At 43.7% G+C, this 15,373-nt stretch overlaps 1 protein-coding gene across 1 annotated transcript in view; it reads right to left on the minus strand.

The window, feature by feature from the left end:
- Positions 1 to 11,167, minus strand: part of YPEL2 (yippee like 2) — a 67,344-nt gene extending 56,177 nt beyond the window's left edge. The window contains exon 1 of the mRNA XM_044672783.1: positions 11,088 to 11,167. The gene's annotated coding sequence lies outside the window, so the exon portion shown is untranslated. The remainder of the gene's footprint in view (positions 1 to 11,087) is intronic.
- Between the last annotated feature and the right edge of the window lie 4,206 nt (positions 11,168 to 15,373).

Raw genomic sequence — 15,373 nt, forward strand, 5'->3', positions numbered from 1 at the left:
TTTTCAGGCATGAGGGACAACTCGTACAAAGACAGGGAGATGAGAGATATAATATATTTAATAGCAAGCAAAGTAGTTTGGTTGAGCTTAGCACTCATCTGCCTCAATTCACTTCTCTAGGAGAAGTCCTGCATATAATAGATAATTATTTGTGATAATTACATTGTGGGCAGCTAGGTGGCTCAATAAATAAGAGTGCCAAGCCCAGGATCAGGAAGATTCATTTTCCAGAGTTCAAATCTGGCTTCAGACATTTACTAGCTGTGTGACCCTAGACAAGTCATTTAACCCTCTTTGCCTCAGTTTCCTTATCTATAAAATGATCTGGAGAAGGAAACAGCAGACCACAGCACACCAGTCTCTGCCAAGAAAACCCCAAATGAGGTCACAAAGAATCAAACATGACTGAAAAAATGACTTAATGACAAGAAAATTAGATTGTGTAAGGGGGGAAAAGGGGTTTTTTGGGTTCAATATATTAAAAGATGGTCGCCAGAGGATTGAACTATTAATCAATCCTCAATTAAGAATAATCTCAAGGGTGGCAGCTTGGTGGCTCAGTGGATTGAGAACCAGGCCCAGAGGCAGGAGGTCCAGGGTTCAAATCTGGCCTCAGATACTTCCTAGCTATGTGACCCTGGGCAAGTCACTTAACCCCCATTGCCTAGCCCTTACCACTCTTCTGCCTTGGAACCAATACCTAGTATTGATTCTAAGATGGAAAATAAGGGTTTAAAAAAAAAAGAATAATCTCAAATCAAAATTGACTTTTATGGAAGTTTATTTACAATTAAGAGAGAATAAGGAAATAAGAATCTAACCCAGTAGGTAATTTACTAAGATCCTCTAATTAATCCAGATAGATCTAATTAACCCTCAGCTGAGAGTCAGAGGGCCAAAGGCCCTGAGGTGAATGAAGCAAAACTTCATTCAGAGAGTCTATTAAAAGAAGTTTCTTAAGAGAAGGAATTCAAAGAAGATATTTAAAGCAGTCTCACCAGGATCTTGACCTTCCAACACTCCTCCCTCCATGAACCAGAAGAGGTCCATCACCAGATGCCCTCTTCAAGACCTCTCACTCACTCAACTCCCTCTTTTTAAAGGGGTCACTTCCTTTGACTTCCCCTAGCCTGCTTCTTATAGACCACCTAGAGGGCAGGTCAGATTTGTTGCTCACTCTAGCACACTTGGAATTGGAAGGTGCTCTCACCTTTGGTGATTAAATCTAAATATGGGCAGTGTAGACTTAATCTAATTATCACAATTATAAGCTTCTTGAGGGCAGGGATTGTTTTTTGCTTCTTTTTGTATCCCTAGAACTTAGTACCATGCCTGGCATGTGGCAGCTCAATAAATTGTTTACCACCTATTTCATTCCCCACTCAACCTTGTTTGAAGAGCACCAGTATCAGAGATTATTCCCTGTGTTTTTCAATCCCGATCCTTTTTTGAGCTTGGCCATGCTAGGCACTACCTGCTTCACAGGACTGCAAACTTTTAAAAGACAGCAGGAGCACAAGTTATTATTTTTAAGTAGACAAGTGATTCTACCATCAATTTTCTGCAGTGAGCCCAAGCACTTCTCTGGGTCTCATCTGTAAACTGAGAGCTTCCACCCAGTTCTGAAATGTTATTCCAACAATCCCCCATCCCCCATCCCCAAAGGATGTCCAAAATTTAGGGTAACAGACAATAGATTTCTGAGGTTGCCTGCAACTCTCCAATCCAGCCCTCTGTAATCAGGCCTACCCTTAACCTAAGATGAAAAACAGACCATTCTGAAAAGCTGCCAAGAAAATAAGAAATATAGCCCATTTCTCTCGTATAATTTCTTTGGGCAATGGGGTTCATGAGCTTGATTTCTTTTTGGTCCTTAAGCACAGGTGGAACACCAATTAAGATACAGGGTCTAGCAGACACCTGCCAGGTCAGCCTTAGAAATAGCTTCTCACCTAAAAACCCAGAACAGAATAGCAGCTGATTTCAGAGAAAGTGCAAGGGAACACAGCCTTCAGTCACTTTATCCCCCATGTTACCTCTGTGGAGAAGAACAGGATGGTACATTCATTTGTTCTTTTGATACCTATTGACAAAGCAGGCCCTATCACCAGTTCCAAGAAATGCCAGTTGAGACTCCCATAAGCCCAGAAGATAAGACCTCAAGACCAAAGGCAGCCATATTTTCAATCTCATAGCCTGCCAATACAATTTCAGTTCTCAGCTGTCTGTCCCACTTTAACCTTCCAATTCAAATAAGTCTGTAAAACTCCAGACACTGCCATCTGTAGCTGAGATCCCAGCCTTTTCATACACAGAATAATAATATATAAATGTAAAAACTAGACAAAGAAACCAAAGTTTCCTACCCCCTCCCCCTCCAAAAAAAAAAAAAGGATGTCTTTGCAGCTGATCTGATATAAAGGAAAAAGATCATGGGATTTGAAGGGAGACAACGTCAGTTAAAATCATGTACTTGATACTTTCTGTGTGACTCTGGGCCTCAGTTTCCTCATCGTAAAACGAAGGAACTGGATTATGTGATATTTAAGGTCCCTTTCAGTTCAAAATCCCCTTGATGCAATGATTTTCCAGCTATCCCTTTTTTTTCAGAGATGGATAGATTTCATCTAAAAAAAACTATTAAGAAACTGTTTACAGAAGAAAAAAAAATCCGAGGGCAAACCATAGTCTTTACTTCTGCTGTGCTAAGTGTTCTACCTGTACAGTATTATCTCTTGGGATCTTCATATCAATCTTGTGAGGAAGAGATTGCAACTATTATTATCACTGTTTACAGAGATTCAGAGGCGAACTGACTTGTCCATAGTTATACAGCTAAAGTGATAAGATATGAACCCAGGTCTTCCTGACCTCTTGTGTTACCAGAGTCAGCTTTTCAAAAATTTAGGCAGTCTAATAAGAAATTCTGAGGGTCATGGTAAGACATAACATAAGTTGAAACAGAGCGAAATAAGCAAAAAACATTTATATATGCATATCTATATGTATGTATATAGATATAGACACATATAAATAAAATGAACACTTCAAAAAGGATGTTATGTAAGTATAATGACCATTATATCTCTCCAGAGGAGAGATGAGAAAGTGCAACTCCTTCCTCCATTCGTTAAGGAGTGGGGGACTATCAGTATGGACTGTTACATATGCTATTCAGGCTCAGTGGATGGTTTGGCTACACTGTTTTCTTCTCACATCTTTCAGTGTAGAAGTAGAAGAAGGTGGGAGCAGTATATTCAGAAATGGGATATAAAAACAAAAGGAATCTATAAAATGTAAATAGAAACACCTGGGGCAGGACTTTTTCCCTATGGCACCCAAGAATCCTAAGGGTTCTGGCTTTAAACATTTGCAAGCTTGGGGAAGGTCCCATCTAGGTTTGGGATTTATCAACCAGCCCAAAAGATCCCAGAACACATCACCAACAGGAGCTGGGATTTTGGTTAAAGATGAATGCATCCTTGGGGCAGCTGGGTAGCTCAGTGGATTGAGAGCCAGGCCTAGAGACAGGAGGTCCTAGGTTCAAATCCGGACTGAGACACTTCCCAGCTATGTGACCCTGGGCAAGTCACTTGACCCCATTGCCCACCCTTACCACTCTTTCACCTAGGAGCCAATACACATAAGCTAAGGGTTTAAAAAAAAAAAGATGAATGCATCCTTGCTCCTGGTGCTCCCCTCCCCAACTTCAAACAATACAAACAGTAGTTAACTATGTCCTAACTTCAAAACAAAGAGTGTATGTTCTCTTAAAACACACACAGTAAGAGAGGGAGAAGTTTTCCTTTTAAATTGGGAAAGAGAAAGGTCATTCAAAGTTTAGATGCAATGAAAAGACATTTTCCCTCATAACACCTTCCTGTTTCTAGAAAACCTCACTGAAGTCTATTTAGGAGAAGGGATCCTTTTTTCTCCCCTATTAATGCACACTGTGTAGGAGGGGAGAGAGAAGGGAAATTAATCAAGGAGCATGCAATAAAAATATGCTTAGGTTTTTTTTAAGTAAGCAAAAAGTATGAGCCCACCTACTTTGTACTAATACAAAATAAACAGTGAATTAATATAATAAACTACTTATAGAGAGGGCTTTAGTTCTAGATTATGGATAGTTTGTATGGGAGGCAGGAAGAAGCAGAGGAAAGGGAAAGACAGAGAAAGCAAATAACATAAGGAGAATTAAGAGGGGGTGAAGAGGAGACCCACAAACATATTCATAAGGGTAATCAAGGCCCCTTCCAACCCTGAGGTTCTAGGAACACATGCACACATGTTCAGGACACCCAAGCTAAAACCACACATACACACACACACACAGAAAGAGAGAAAGAGAGAGAGAGAGAGAGAGAGAGAGAGAGAAATGGAGAAAGAAAGCTGAGGAAGTTAAGGAGTAAGCATTAATAAGGCAATTAGCTTGCCTAGCCAATGGGTATTAGTCAGCTCTGATAACTGACTATTCTTTATAACTTTTCAACTGTAGCAGCAGCAGTGGCCAGAATATCCAGGGTTATACAAAGCCAAGTGCCAGATCAGCCTACAAACTGGTGATTCTCCACCCTTTCCATAGCTTATGCCTGGAATTAAAATATGCATGTCATTAGCCAGAGCCTCCAGCAGAATCATACCCATCCTCTCCTCTCTTCATATATCTAATAAAGAACTCTTATCTCAGCCCTCCTACCTGGACTCTTGATGAAAATTAATCAGTCACATTCTATCAGGATATACAATATGAGTCAGTCAGTGATGACATTCATTTCAGGGTTCCAAATCTATTCAGCCTCAGCGGCTATATTTACCATATGGGCTTCTATAATAACCTCTCTTTACCACCCAAAAATGAGAAAGTCAAAGAAATATTAAGGAAACTTAACATCTAGGAAGGAATTCCATCCTGGCCCTCTGGCCTTCTAGCCATCCTAGACCAGGGCCTGGCTTTAGAAACCACAGATGAGACCCAAACGCCTCTGGTGACTTTCTTAATCTCCCCAATTCTCAGGACACACTGGGTGGACCCCAAGGTGTTCCTGACTCAACTGGATGATCTGGCTGCAGAATCTGGGTGGTGCCCCTTTGTGGAACTCTCTTCTCTCTGCCACATCACAGAAGAGTGAGACCCATCCCTGTGCTCGGGCTTTTCATTGGTTGCAGGAAATTGTATTGGATGACCAAGACTTAATTAGGTCAGGAGTTGGCATCTTTTCAGATTGTGATGTAGTTAAGCGCCCTGGGCCAGAAAGCCAGCCAACCTGGGTTTTAGTCCCAGATTGCCACTAACAAGCTGTGTTGACCTTGGGCAAATTGCTAAATTAAGAGTCAGAAAATACTAGAACTGGAAGTGAATCTAAAAATGAAAGGGTTGAAAGTTGATCTCTAAGGTCCCTTTCAGCTCAAGTGGCATGACTGAGTCTTCATTTATCTCCTCTAATTTAAGGGGGCATTTTTCTGCTGATAAGGCCACCTTCAAATTAAGAATCTCTTTGTACCTCAGCCTCTACCCCTGAGAGTAATTACTTGTAGTCATACTAATGTTTGACAGAAGAAGACCTAAAAAATCCAGCCTATGTTGAGATGGGGCACAGCGGTATGGTGAAGTAAATTAGTCCTACACTTCAACCACCAGCAGTGCTGAGGCTAGGCTGAGTCCCTTAACCTCTAAGCCTCTGTTTCCTCATTTATAAAAGGGAGAGCATTTATAACAACACTCCATTTCCCAAGATTGCTATGAGGCTCAAATGAGATAATATATGTAAAATATATGTACTTGCAAACCTTTTTTAAGCTTAGAAGGTTTCAGAAAAATAGCTTTGGGTTCAGAAATAGAATGGAAGAAAAGTAGGAAAAGATGAAAGGATTCTTGGTCAGCTAATGTCTTAGCTCATTACCATGGTGCATTATGGTCAGCACTGAGAATACAAAGAAAAGCAAAAGATGATCCTTGCCTTCAAGAAGTTCACAATCTAAAGATAATTCATAATAATTCCTGCCCTTAAAAAAGAGACAAGGAAATATGAATAACATGGAAATAGGTTTTGAACAATAATACATGTATAACCCAGTGGAACTTCTTGTCATCTCAGGGAGAGGGGAGGTAATGCTGGGGGGAAAACATGAATCATGTAACCATGGAAAAATATTCTAAATAAAAAAAAGAAAAAATTAAAAAAAAAAAAAAAAGGAGGCATAAGGAGATGAAATCTTTTGTGCTCTTCATACACTTGCTTCTCCCTAAAACCCAGAATTATCAAGGGTTTTTTTGTCCCCTTCTGGCTTTTGGTCAATTAACTACCACTAAGAACTACAGAAGTTGCTGTCTGAGCCAGGACTTATCATTGCCATTCACTGAACTATGAATTCGATAGCACCATGGGGGTCCCACCATCATGAATGAGCATGTGGACCATCCATTACTAGGGACTAGTCTAAATGCAAGAGATCTGAAGTCCAAGAAGGATCATCTTTGCCATTTGTACCATTTCACATTAAGGAACTCGATCTGCCAATCTACCAGTGACTTTAGTGACAGGCCTTATAAAAGACATAGCAAGGTTGCTACCTAGGTAGCTCAGTAGATAGAGAGCCACACCTAGAGATGGGAGGTCCTGAGTTCAAATTTGGCCCCATATAATTCCTAGCTGGGCTAGTCATTTAACCCCAAATGTCTAGCCCTTACTGCTCTTCTACTAACCAATGTGCAGTTCTGATTCTTCTAAGATAAAAGGCATAGCCAGGCTGAGTCAGACACCATCAGACTAACAAACTGCCCTCCACATCTTTCTTCATTCCAACCCCTTCCTAAATAGGAACTGCACAGATCTGAAAGCTTTCAATTGTCACCTCAATGGCAAACCAGATGTCACACTAGCCTAGGCCATTTAAACACTGTCAAGTCTTTATCTTGTAAGTCTTTTTCCAACACCCAAAAACAACAACAAAAAAAACCCAACCCTAAATTTGTGATCTGCTTAGCCAAATGTGTTGGGCAATTTCTACACAATTAGTTTTACAATTAGTTTCCAAAGCTAATGACATCACAGGCCCAAAAAAAAAAAAGGCAATTTAAATGGTACTGTACTTAATGTCTCAATACAAAGCACGTTTCACTTAAATTCTAGTTGTCATTTAGGCTCTTTCTGCTAGGGAATTTCAGCTTTGATTAATTTAAGTCAAGGCTCCATGGTAAGCTCCCAGGATGCCAAGAAAAACAAGAGTCCTTGCCCTCAAGGAGCTCACAATCTAATGATTATTCAGAGACTGTTCCACTCACTAATAACCAAAGGGAAAATCAAAGATGTGGCTAAATCAAGTAAGTATGGGTTTCCACTGAGCAGCAGGAGTTAGTGAGCCTCAGAAACAAGGGATTACAGCAGGGGAGCAACTCTAACACACTCAGGTATACCAAGCTGTCCAAGAACTAAGGCTTGGGCACACAGGAAGAAACTCTGCTTTTTAACAGGCTTGTTGATAAACAAAGGTCACCCTCCCCCCCCAACAAAAAGTTATTATGAGTCTACCCTTCCCCCAGGCTATACAGCCTAGGCTAGAGGAGATTTTGAAATAAGCATAATCAACATTTTCTACTTCTGGCTGCCAGGAATTGTAAATGGCCCCAAGCACACGCCTGTACAACCCCCTAAAAGCCACTAGGACACATGAAACATAAACAATAGCCTCATACAATAATAACCACAGCCAGCAGGACTCTATTCTCTCTCCACTCCATACTCTATACTCCAGCCCTAGCCCCAGCCCCAGCCCCAGTCCCAGCCCTAGCCCAAGCTACCACACAAATGCCATGGACTATGCAGATCAAAAGCAGGCCACCAGAGCCCAGGGAGCAAAAGCAAGTTAAGGCTTTGCATAAGGGCTATCCATGGCCTAGGCCACCAAGTGTCTGATGCTTGGTTTGGTAACCAAGTTGATAGTAGAGTTCTCCCTTCCCAGTATATGCCTCATAATTCTAGGATCCTTTACTTGTTCATCATCCCAACACTAGTACAGGAGCTTTTAATTTTGTGTGTGTGTAAAAGGCCCCTTCGGTCAAGGGGATGGATCCCTTCAAGAATGTTCTGTTGCCTATCTTCATAACTGAAGAAAATGCTAAATCTTAAGAGGTTAGAAAATGCTAAATCTTAGAGGTTAGTAAAAATAAAGATGGAGATTTTTTTCTCCCTTCTAAGATCTCAGATTCCCTTGAAGTCTGCCCAATTCTGTCCATGCACCCCAGGGTAAAAGACCCTGTCCTAGTATAAGAGCATGGTGAGCTAACCCTTCTTATATGACAGCCTGACTGTCATTCAAGGAGAAAGCTCTCCACAAATTGCTTCTCCCTGCTACTGGGGGTATTCACCACCTGTCTACAAGTTCAAGGACTAGTCCTGCAATTCACATCAGGCCTTCTGGAGTCCAGCTTCTAAATAAGAACATGGTAAAGTGAATAGCAATGGACAATGATCCAGAAGAGCTGATTCATATCCTGTCTCAGATACTTATTGGCCCTATGAAGGGGGGCAGAGAGGGGAGGGGGGCAAGGCATTTGACTTCTCTGAGCCTTAGATTCCCTATCTGTAAAACAAGGATAATAATTGAACCTGTCTTACAATGTTCTGAAGATTAAATAATGTTGGTAAAATGATTAGTAAACATTGTTTCCCATGACCTATGGAATAGGTTCCTATACTCTAAACAAAAGGTCCTTAACCTTCTTTGTATCACTGATCCCTTTTTTGGCCATAGCCTTTTTCAGAATGGTTTTTAATGCAGAAAATATAGGATTACATAGGAATCTAATTATGACATATATTTAACATACAAAAAAATAAAAGTTCAAAGGCAAGAATCCTTGATATAAACTGATAAGAGCCAAGGCTAGATAGGGAATGAGCTGACTTAATCCCCTAATACCTTATACTCTTGCTTCTTCCTAACCAGAAGACAGTCCCTTTGGGCCAGAGGATAATGTCATGGGAAAGCTTACACAATTGCTCCTCAGGCTGATCCTGTTCTTCAGGGACAGGGAAATTTAGCCTTTAGGGCTGTCGGGTCTTAAGGCTGCCCACCCACATCACAGTCCCAAAGAGAAGAAAATGGAAACAACTTCAGAGGAACAAGTCTCAGCCTATGCCCTGGGAGATAAAGGGAGGAGAAATAGGTTGAGACAAGATCTATTAGATGGTGGTCTCAGAAGCAAAATCAGCTAATAAGATAAAAGAAATACTGTACCAAGAGTCTCCACTCCTATAAATAAGAAGCACAAAGAACCATTGGCCTGAGAGAGTTACAGGATCTAGATGGGTTCTTTCTGGAGATATATCTATCTAAGATATATCACACAGTCCTTTTCAGAGACTCAGATTTCCTCCACAATCTAAGGAAGGGGATTGAATGGAATGACCTTTAAGGTCCCACCCAGCTCTAATGTATTTAGGAGAGGGAGGGAAGCAAATAGCTGATTTTTTCAGACTTTCTCTGGCCCACCCTTTACTGTGAACCAAATTAGCTGAAAGACTGCTAGCTACTCCCCTACTTGCTAACTTGTCAGTCAGAGAGTGTCTAATGGGAAACCAAGGTAGAGCTACTAGGTAGATAGGCAAAAGAAAGAAGGTATAAAATCTAAAAGAAATTGACCCATAGGAAGATCTTTCCTCTGCTAACCAAAAGGTCCTGGCAGCCATGCTGTTTCTGAGAATAAAACCCAGGCCCAGCTACCCAATGATAGAAATACCTTGATTTGAAAGGGTGGAACATCCAAGTGCCTTTATGATCTTCAAGGAGAATTTTGTCCCTCAGATACTAGTACACAAAATACTGTTTACAAAGGTGCTGAGAGAAAAGCAAACAGAAAGGGAAATGGGATAAACAAGATGTTAAAGTACAAAAAAGGGGAAGTCTGAGAGCCAAAGAAAATCAAGGATGTGCCTCCCACTCACTTTACCTTTGAAGGATGCCTGGGCAGTATGGGGTGCTATCTTTGCAGAGAGGAAAGATAGTGGTGGTTGCCCACTGGTGAGGAGCTGGGTAACTCCAGTTGTCTTAGGGCAAGAAAAGGAAAGGGGACATGGCATTCCTCTTCTCTTCCCCAACCACCTTTGTGGCTGGGATATAACAGGGGCTCTGTAGAAGTTACCTTTCTCACTAGCCTGGGAGGAAGGAGGCTGGCCAGCCCTTATCCCAAGAGAGGCTCAGGGCAGAAGATGGACCCGGTCCTGGAATCCTGGGAGCCCTTCTCCACCACGAGAAGAGGCAACACCACATGCCAGCGCCCCCTAGGTGCGTGAGGCCACTTCGATGACCCAGAAGCTGTCCAGGGCAGGAGTCAGTCGAAAGTTGAGAGCTAGCTCAGCTGGGAGCCCAGATCTTCCCCACCCACCCACACTCCCCCAGCTAGTCCTGCTTAACCACTGGGTCAGGAAATGATTTCAGCTCAGTAAGTTAGACCTAGGAAGGGGCTCCGAAGAAAAGTCCAGATCGCTTCCTTCGGGAGAGCCCTGCCAAGGCAGCTGGGTCTCTGGCAAGTCCATGAGCTCGTTCTCTTGGTCCCCAACCTCCTCGGGCCACTTCTAGGCAGCTGGTCCCGGAGCCGCGCTCTGGGACCTTGTTCAGCTCCCAGGAGCCAGAGGGGACGCAAGAGGATGACTGAATCCGGAGTTACAGCCGGAGACGTTCCGGACTCAGGACCCCAGGTCCCCCTCGAGCCGGCGCTGGCTGCCGCAGCTCTCGGGCCCGCGGGCTGTGTTTGTAAACAAACCGGTCACGTGGCGCTCCGGGCCGCCGGGCTCCCCCAAGCCCCAGAGCCCAACGCCCGTACCCAGCTCCGGGACCCCGGGAGCGCTGGAGCCAACGCGGCAAGCAGGCGCATGGACGACCTCGACCCCCTTTTGCCCGGAGCCCCAAGCAGGGCAAGTCGGAGATGGGGAGCACAGGAGGAGGCAGCGACTGGGGCTCTCCTCACGCCCACACCCACGCCCGCACCCGCGTCCCCGTCCGAGTCCGGGGCCACCCCTGTTCTCCGCCTGCTCCAGCTACCGATACCCGGGCCTCCCTCCGGGAGTCCCCGTCCCAGCACTCACTCCGCTTTGGTCAGGCGGACGGTCTGGCTCCGGCCAGAGCTTAGCTCAGCTCAGCTCAGGTCGGCTAGGCTCCGCTCGGCTCAGCTCGGCAGCGCTGCGCTGCGCGGTTGGAGGAGGCGGCCCGGCTAGGGTCCCGGGCTCTGCTCGCGATCCCCTCTTAAAGTCACAGTCGCCTCCGCTACTGCTGCTGCCGCCGTTGCCGCTCCGCATCCCTCCAGGACCCGGCTAGGGGCTGCCAGGTGACGGACGCGCCCCCTCGCCTATCCCCTCCGCTCAGCACATAGCAACACGCAGCCGGTTGGCTGGGGGTGGCCGCAGCCCTTCCGCGAGGAGCCAATCAGCTGTAGATGGAGCTCCGCCCCCCCACTTCTTCCCTGCCCCCACAGCTCGTGCCAGTTGGGTTGCGGGGAGTGGACTGAGTTGAGGGACCACATAGTCTGGGCCCTGATCCCGGCGGAGCAGTGCGTGGACTGTCAGTCTCAGCCTCTTTGAGTCAAGGCTGGAGGGAGGGGGTGATGATAGGTGTCAGAAGAAAGAGGTGATCCGGGCGGGGTGTGCCTTCGGCGTCATATGAAAGATTGTTTATTTCGGTTTAGAGTATATACCCTGGCCTATGAGTTTTGTTTGGAAAAACGGGAGTTTGAAGTAGAGAAGAAAGAGACATACACAGTCCTTACACCCTCAGCCTGTGCTAGTTCATTCAGCCACTGGAGAGCTACACCAGGGGAGGACATGAGGAAGGGGTTGGAGGGAGGAAGTAATAAAGGGGTATACTATACGTACCCATTAGGAAACGCTGGACTTTTTATGTAGTTTTCTCGTTTCAGCTTTGGGTACCCATGTCCTCCAGAGCAGGGAGGCCAAGTTAGAATGGCCTTCACCTTGAATCTTAACTAATTCCTACCTAGTTCCTCCTTTACCCCTAAAATAACCTCCCTGGTTCCCAGGCCCCAGTAAACGTTTCTTAGGATCACAGACCCAAGGAAAGCACCATGAAGAAATATCACCTAGGGGCAGCTAGGTGGCTCAGTGGGAAAAGAATGATCTTGGAAGGGGGCGGCAGTGTCCTGGGTTCAAATTTGACCTCACTTCCTAGCAGTGCAAATTATTTAATCCCAATTGTGTAGCCCTCGCTCCCCCCCTTCTGCCTGGCAGGGAATGGGGGGAGATGGGAAGAGGGGAGGGAGGGAACAAGGGGGGGGGGAAGAGGGAGAGACAGAGAAGGATCATGAAGGAGGTGGGAGTAGGGAACAGGAGTCTAAGATCTGTGGCTTCCCAAGAAACAAAAAAATAATAAAGTCTGTGCTTTGGGAGGTGGATATATTATTCATTGTCTCTCATCTACCTTCCTAAGGAAATAATAACTCCATTTAAACCCCTTATAAAAAAAGCCAGGAAATGTGGCAAGACTTGTGACTTAGCAAACCAGATATGCTGGCTTGAGGTGGAGGGGGACAATCCATGAGTCACATTGAATAGGTAAGCTAGAGGAGGACTGAGTAAGAAAGAGAGCTTTTGGATCAATTTCAGATTCTTTGAATTCACAGACCCCTCAAAGGCTTTGGATAATAGACCCTACTTGGCAAAGCTCTTGTAATCTTTGATATTAAAAAGACATAGAGGTGAGGAAGTTAAAAAAAAATGAGACAGTTAGGATCAAGTCTATTTCTGCCACTAATTTGCTATGTGACCTCATGCACATCAGTTCATGTCTTTAGGCCTCAGTTTTCCCATCTCTGAAATGGGGAAACTGAACTAAAGATAACTCTGGTCCTATCCCATTCAAACAGTCTATGAATCTAACACTAGTTAGGCACTTTAGGGCACATAGCTGGATGCAGATGCAGCACCAAATATACATATTGGTTACATATCTAGTTGCTTAGCTTTGTTAGGTGGAGTTGCTCCTCTCTACATGGCTATAAATTAATTGCACCCACTAACTCAAAGGATAATAGGATTTAGCTCTGGCAAAGAGCATCTAGTCTAACTCTCCTTGTTTTACAGAAAGGAAAACTGGACCTGAAGAGAGGTAAGATAAAATGACTTACTTAAAGTTACTTAAGTAGGGAAGCCAGGATTAAATTTAGGGGCTTAAAGTTTACCAACTTCACTGACTGAAGTGCTTTTTCCACAAAATTTATGCTTCTTCCTATTTCTTTAGTTCCAGTTTTCATAAATAATGTCATAAAAACAGTTTTACTTTCTCACAAATATGTGGTTAATCAGGAATCCAGGGAAGAGTATAAATGGATCGGCACAGATTCCACCATGACAACTAAAAAAATCCAAAAGGCAGCTAAGATGGCACTGTGCTGGGCTCTGAGTCAGGAAGACTCATCTTCCCAAGTTCAAATCTGGCCTCAGACACTATCTGTGTGACCCTGGACAGCTAGCTTAACCCTGTTTGTCTCAGTTTTCTCATCTCAAATGAACTGGAGAAGAGAAAATGGCAAATCGCTGAAGTATCTTTGCTAAGAAAGCTCCAAACAGGTTCATTAAGAATCAGACATGACTGGGGCCAGCCAGTTAGTTCAGGGGACTGAGAGCTAGGCCTAGAGAATGGGAGGTCCTGGGTTCAAATCTGACCTCAGACACATCCTAGTTGTGTGACCCTGGGCAAGTCACTTAACCCCCATTGCCTAGCCCTTACCACTCTTCTGCCTTAGAATCAATACACAGTATTGATACACAGTATTGATTCTAAGGCGGAAGGTAAGGGTTTAAAAAAAAAAAAAAAGAACCATACATGACTGAACAACATTATTATCAATGGAATTGGTAGAATCATCTTTGTAGAAGAAAATGCATCAAAATATCTAGGAGGTTTCATCTTTCTAGCTTGAATAATACTGAACCTCTTTCCTTTTCCTTCCAGATGATTGTAAATTCTTTGAGGAAGGGAACTGGACTTTTTTTTTTTAATCTTTACACCCCCAGCACCTATCCCAGTACACATTAGTAGGTGTTTAGTAAGTGCTTGTGGAATTGAATGCTTGTCTTTCATCCATCTGCACCTTCAACTGTGCATTTACACAGTAGAGTTCACCTAATTGGTAACATTTTTCAGATGGGGAAAGTCTAAAAATGAACAAAATTCCCTGATGCATCCTAAGAACCAAAGAGCCAAATCTGATTCAACAAGGATGGCTTCAGGCAAGAAAGAATCCTAAACCAGGAGAAAAAGATAATATTGAGCATCAGTCCAGGCAGATATAACTGGACATCATCCCCACTTGTTACAAGGTTTCAGTAATACTTTGAAAGTGAAGTGGCATGTAGCAGATTAGCATCTGACACATATTAGTTTAACACTTTATGATGCTAGGGGATTATGTAACAACATTAGTTACTACTGTTTCTGTTTAAGTAAAAGGTTAAAAAAAAAAAGACAACAACCCTAAGAGAATGGGCTTCAGTTCTCAAAGTGAAATCTGAGGGCCCCTGCTGGTCTATCTTGGTGTGTCCTGGGAAGATAACCCTAAGAGGCCAGGAGAAAAGAGTAGCAGAAAGAGTATCACAGTATTCCAAGCTGGAAAAACCGGAGACACTATCTGGTTCAAATCCTTCGTTTTACAGAGAATGAAACTAGAGTCCAGGGGAAGGGAAATGACTTTCCCAACATCATATAGGGAGTAAGCAACAAAGCTTAAAGTTTGTGAGCAAACATGATCTGAGATTTTTAGAAAGGCAGCATGGCATGATGGCTAGAGTACTGCATTTTGAATCACTAATAACTGGGTTTTAGGGGCAGCTAGGTAGCACAGTGGATAGAGTGCTGAACCTGGAGTTAGGAGAATCTATATTCAAATCTGACTTCAGACTCTTTCTAGTTCTGTGAACCTAGGCAAGTCACTTACACCTCCCCACCCCCACCCCATTGCCTAGGCTAACTAGGGCCTGGGTTCAAATTTGACCTCAGATATTTCCTAGTTGTGTGACCCTAGACAAGTCACAACCTCCACTGCCTAGCTGCTAACTAGGACCTGGCTTCAAATTTGACCTCAGACATTTCCTAATTGCATAATTCTGGGCAAGTCACTTAACCTCCATTGCCTAGCCCTTACTGCTCTTTTGTCTTAGAACCAATATTTAGTATTGACTCTAAGATGGAAGGTAAGGGTTTAAAATTTTAAAAAAGAAGATAGAAGAAGGAAGAGGAGAAGGAGGAAAAGGAGGAGGAGGAGGAGAAGGAAAAATAGGAGGAGGAGGAGGAGGAGGAGGAGGAGGAGGAAGAGGAGAAGAAGAATTATAGATACAAAGGCAGAAGGTAAGGGCTTAAAAAA

This window comes from Gracilinanus agilis, chromosome 4 (assembly GCF_016433145.1).
Source record: "Gracilinanus agilis isolate LMUSP501 chromosome 4, AgileGrace, whole genome shotgun sequence".
NCBI lineage: Eukaryota > Metazoa > Chordata > Mammalia > Didelphimorphia > Didelphidae > Gracilinanus > Gracilinanus agilis.